A 6,000-nucleotide genomic window follows, 5' to 3' on the forward strand; every position below is an offset into this window, starting at 1 on the left:
GGATCACATCATCAGTTGAATGATCTGATTGACATGACCCATTTCATTAGCTTAGCACCCGATCGTTTAGTATGTTGCTATTGCTTTCTTCATGACTTATACATGTTCCTGTGACTATGAGATTATGCAACCCCCGTGTGCCAGAGGAACACTTTGTGTGCTACCAAACGTCACAACGTAACTAGGTGATTATAAAGGTGCTCTACAGGTGTCTCCAAAGGTACATGTTGGGTTGGCGTATTTCGAGATTAGGATTTGTCACTCCGATCGTTGGAGAGGTATCTCTGGGCCCTCTCGGTAATGCACATCACTTAAGCCTTGCAAGCATTGCAACTAATGAGTTAGTTGCAGGATGATGTATTACGGAACGAGTAAAGAGACTTGCCGGTAACGAGATTGAACTAGGTATTGGATACCGACGATCGAATCTCAGGCAAGTAACATACCGATGACAAAGGGAACAATGTATGTTGTTATGCGGTCTGACCGATAAAGATCTTCGTAGAATATGTAGGAGCCAATATGGGCATCCAGGTCCCGCTATTGGTTATTGACCGGAGACGTGTCTCGGTCATGTCTATATTGTTCTCGAACCCGTAGGGTCCGCATGCTTAAGGTTTCGATGACAGTTATATTATGAGTTTATGAGTTTTGATGTACCGAAGGAGTTCGGAGTCCCGGATGAGATCGGGGACATGACGAGGAGTCTCGAAATGGTCGAGACATAAAGATCGATATATTGGACGACTATATTCGGACATCGGAAAGGTTCCGAGTGATTCGGGTATTTTTGGAGGTACCGGGGAGTTACGGGAATACGAGGAAGAAGCAATGGGCCTTAATGGGCCTTAGTGGGAAGGACCAGGAGGTGGCGCGCGCCCCTCCCAAGCCCAGTCCGAATTGGACAAGGGGTTTGGGGCGCGGCCCCTCTCTCCCTTCCTTCCCCTCTTCCCCCCTTTCCCCCCTTCTCCTAGTTGGACTAGGAAAGGTGGAAACCTACTCCAACTAGGAGTAGGAATCCTACTCCTCCTTGGCGCGCCCACAAGGGCCGGCCGGCCTCCCCTTGCTCCTTTATATATGGGGGCAGGGGGCACCCCATAGACACACAAGTTGATCTTCGTGATCGTTCTCTTAGCCGTGTGCGGTGCCCCCTTCCACCATAATCCTCGATAATATTGTAGCAGTGCTTAGGCGAAGCCCTGCGACATTAGTACATTAAGATCGTCACCACGCCGTCGTGCTGACGGAACTCTTCCCCGGCACTTTGCTGGATTGGAGTCCGGGGATCGTCATCGAGCTGAACGTGTGCTAGAACTCGGAGGTGCCGTAGTTTCGGTGCTTGATCGGTCGGGCCGTGAAGACGTACGACTATATCAACCGTGTTGTCATAACGCTTCCGCTATCAGTCTACGAGGGTACGTAGACAACACTCTCCCCTCTCGTTGCTATGCATCACCATGATCTTGCGTGTGCGTAGAAAATTTTGAAATTACTACATTCCCCAACAGTGGCATTCGAGCCTAGGTTTTATGTGTTGATGTTATATGCACGAGTAGAACACAAGTGAGTTGTGGGCGATATAAGTCATACTGCTTACCGGCATGTCATACTTTGGTTCGGCGTTATTGTTGGATGAAGCGGCCCGGACCGACATTGCGCGTACGCTTACGCGAGACCGGTTCTCCCGACGTGCTTTGCACATAGGTGGCTTGCGGGTGACAGTTTCTCCAACTTTAGTTGAACCGAGTGTGGCTACGCCCGGTCCTTGCGAAGGTTAAAACAACACCAACTTGATAAACTATCGTTGTGGTTTTGATGCGTAGGTAAGATTGGTTCTTGCTTAAGCCCGTAACAGCCACGTAAAACTTGCAACAACAAAGTAGAGGACGTCTAACTTGTTCTTGCAGGGCATGTTGTGATGTGATATGGTCAAGACGTGATGAGATATAAGTTGTTGTATGAGATGATCATGTTTTGTTGAAGTTATCAGCAACTGGCAAAATCCTTATGGTTGTCTCTCTATTGCATAAGATGCAAGCGTCCAATAATTGCTTTACTTTATTGCTATGCGATAGCAATAGTTGCAAGAGCAATGGTTGGCGAGATGACCACGTGACGACACATTGATATAGATCAAGATGATGGAGATCATGGTGTCATTCCGGTGACGATATAGATCATGACAGTACTTTGGAGATGGAGATCAAAGAAGCAAGATGATGATGGCCATATCATGTCACATATTTTTGATTGCATATGATGTTTATCTTTTATACATCTTATTTTTGCTTAGTTTGACGGTAGCATTTTAAGATGATCTCTCACTAATTATCAAGAAGTGTTCTCCCTGAGTATGCATCGTTGCGAAAGTTCTTCGTGCTGAGACACCACGTGATGATCGGGTGTGATAGGCTCTACGTTCAAATACAACGGGTGCAAAACAGTTGCACACGCGGAATACTCAGGTTATACTTGACGAGCCAAGCATATACAGATCTGGCCTCGGAACACGGAGACCGAAAGGTCGAGCGTGAATCATATAGTAGATATGATCAACATAGTGATGTTCACCAATGAAACTGCTCCATCTCACGTGATGATCGGACATGGTTTAGTCGATTTGGATCACGTGATCACTTAGAGGATTAGAGGGATGTCTATCTAAGTGGGAGTTCTTATGTAATATGATTAATTGAACTTAAATTTATCATGAACTTAGTCCTGGTAGTATTTTGCAAATTATGTTGTAGATCAATAGCTCGTGTTGTTGCTTCCCTGTGTTTATTTTGATATGTTCCTAGAGAAAATTGTGTTGAAAGATGTTAGTAGCAATGATGCGGATTGGATCCGTGATCTAAGGTTTATCCTCATTGCTGCATAGAGGAATTATGTCCTTGATGCACCGCTAGGTGACAGACCTATTGCAGGAGCAGATGCTGACGTTATGAACGTTTGGCTAGCTAAATATGATGACTACTTGATAGTTTAGTGCACCATGCTTAACGGCTTAGAATCGGGACTTCAAAGACGTTTTGAACATCATGGACCATATGAGATGTTCCAGGAGTTGAAGTTAATATTTCAAGCAAATACCCGAGTTGAGAGATATGAAGTCTCCAACAAGTTCTATAGCTAAAAGATGGAGGAGAATCGCTCAACTAGTGAGCATGTGCTCAGATTGTCTGGGTACTACAATCGCTTGAATCAAGTGGGAGTTAATCTTCCAGATAAGATAGTGATTGACAGAATTCTCTAGTCACCATCACCTAGTTAGTAGAACTTCATGTTGAACTATAGTATGCAAGGGATGACGAAAACGAATCCCGAGCTTTTCATGATGATGAAATCGATGAAGGTAGAAATCAAGAAAGAGCATCAAGTGTTGATGGTTGACAAGATCACTAGTTTCAAGAAAAGGGCAAAGGGGAAAATGGGAACTTCAAGAAAAACAGCAAGCAAGTTGCTGCTCAAGTGAAGAAGCCCAAGTCTGGTCCTAAGCCTGAGACTAAGTGCTTCTACTGCAAAGGGACTGGTCAGTGGAAGCGGAACTACCCCAAGTGATTGGCGGATAAGAAGGATGGCAAAGTGAACATAAGTATATTTGATGTACATGTTATTGATGTGTACTTTACTAGTGTTTATAGCAATCCCTTAGTATTTGATACTAGTTCAGTTGCTAAGAGTAGTAACTCGAAACGGGACTTGCAGAATGAACAGAGACTAGTTAAGGGTGAAGTGACGATGTGTGTTGGAAGTGGTTCCAAGATTGATATGATCATCATCGCACACTCCCTATACTTTCGGGATTAGTGTTGAACCTAAATAAGTGTTATTTGGTGTTTGCGTTGAGCATAAATATGATTTGATCATGTTTATTGCAATACGGTTATTCATTTAAGTAAGAGAATAAATTGTTGTTCTGTTTACATGAATAAAACCTTATATGGTTACACACCCAATGAAAATGGTTCGTTGGATCTCGATCGTAGTGATACACATATTCATGATATTGAAGCCAAAAGATGCAAAGTTAATAATGATAGTGCAACTTATTTGTGGCACTGCCGTTTAGGTCATGTTGGTGTAAAGCGCATGAAGAAAATCCATGCTGATGGGCCTTTGGAATCACTTGATTATGAATCAGTTGATGCTTGCGAACCATGCCTCATGGGCAAGATGACTAAGACTCCGTTCTCCGGAACAATGGAGCGAGCAAAAGATTTGTTGGAAATCATACATACTGATGTATGTGGTCCGATGAATATTGAGGCTCGCGGCAGGTATCATTATTTTCTGATCTTCACAGATGATTTGAGGAGATATGAGTATATCTACTTGATGAAACACAAGTCTGAAACATTTGAAAAGTTCAAAGAATTTTAGAGTGAAGTGGAGAATCATCGTAACAAAAATAAAAGTTTCTGCGATATGATCGCAGAAGTAAAATATTTGAGTTACGAGTTTGGCCTTCAGTTAAAACAATGTGAAATAGTTTCACTACTCACGCCACCTGGAACACCACAGTGTAATGGTGTGTCCGAACGTCATAACCGTACTTTATTTGATATAGTGCAATCTATGATGTCTCTTACCGATTTACCACTATCGTTTTGGGGTTATGCATTAGAGACAGCTACATTCACGTTAAATAGGGCACCATCAAAATCTGTTGAGATGACACCTTATGAACTGTGGTTTGGCAAGAAACCAAAGTTGTCGTTTCTTAAAGTTTGGAGTTGCGATGCTTATGTGAAAAAGTTTCATCTCGATAAGCTCAAACTCAAATCGGAGAAATATGTCTTCATAGGATACCCAAAGGTGACAGTTGGGTACACCTTCTATCACAGATCCGAAGGCAAGACATTCGTTGCTAAGAATGTATCCTTTCTAGAGAAGGAGTTTCTCTCGAAAGAAGTGAGTGGGAGGAAAGTAGAAAACTTGATAAGGTAATTGTACCTTCTCCCTTATTGGAAAATAGTTCATCACAGAAATTTGTTCCTGTGACTACTACACCAATTAGTGAGGAAGCTAATGATGATGATCATGTAACTTCAGATTAAGTTACTACCGAATCTCGTAGGTAAACCAGAGTGAGATCCGCACCAGAGTGGTACGGTAATCCTATTCTGGAGGTCATGTTACTTGACCATGACGAACCTACGAACTATGAGGAAGCGATGATGAGCCCAGATTCCGATAAATGGCTTGAGGCGATGAAATCTGAGATGAGATCCATGTATGAGAACAAAGTATGGACTTTGATTGACTTGCCCAATGATCGGCGAGCCATTGAGATTAAATGGATCTTCAAGAGGAAGACGGACGCTGATAGTAGTGTTACTATCTACAAAGCTAGAATTGTCGCAAAAAGGTTTTCGACAAGTTCAAGGTGTTGACTACGATGAGAGTTTCTCACTCGTATCTATGCTTAAGTCTGTCTGAATCATGTTAGCAATTGCCGCATTTTATGAAATCCGGCAAATGGATAAACAAAACTGCATTCCTTAATGGATTTATTAAAGAAGAGTTGTATATGATACAACCATAAGGTTTTGTCAATCTTAAAGGTGCTAACAAAATGTGCAAGCTCCAGCGATCCATCTATGGACTGGTGCAAGCATCTCGGAGTTGGAATATGCGCTTTGATGAGATGATCAAAGCATATAGTTTTATACAGACTTGCGGTGAAGCCTGTATTTACAAGAAAGTGAGTGGGAGCACTACAACATTTCTGATAAGTATATGTGAATGACATATTGTTGATCAGAAAAAATGTAAAATTATTCTGCAAAGCATAAAGGAGTATTTTGAAAGAAGTTTTTCAAAGAAAGACCTCGGTGAAGCTGCTTACATATTGAGCATCAAGATCTATAGGGATAGATCAAGACGCTTGATAAGTTTTTTCAATGAATACATACCTTGATAAGATTTTGAAGTAGTTCAAAATGGAACAGTCAAAGAAAGAGTTCTTGGCTATGTTACAAGGTGTGAAATTGAGTA

This window comes from Triticum aestivum, chromosome 7A (assembly GCF_018294505.1).
Source record: "Triticum aestivum cultivar Chinese Spring chromosome 7A, IWGSC CS RefSeq v2.1, whole genome shotgun sequence".
NCBI classification, from domain to species: Eukaryota; Viridiplantae; Streptophyta; class Magnoliopsida; order Poales; family Poaceae; genus Triticum; species Triticum aestivum.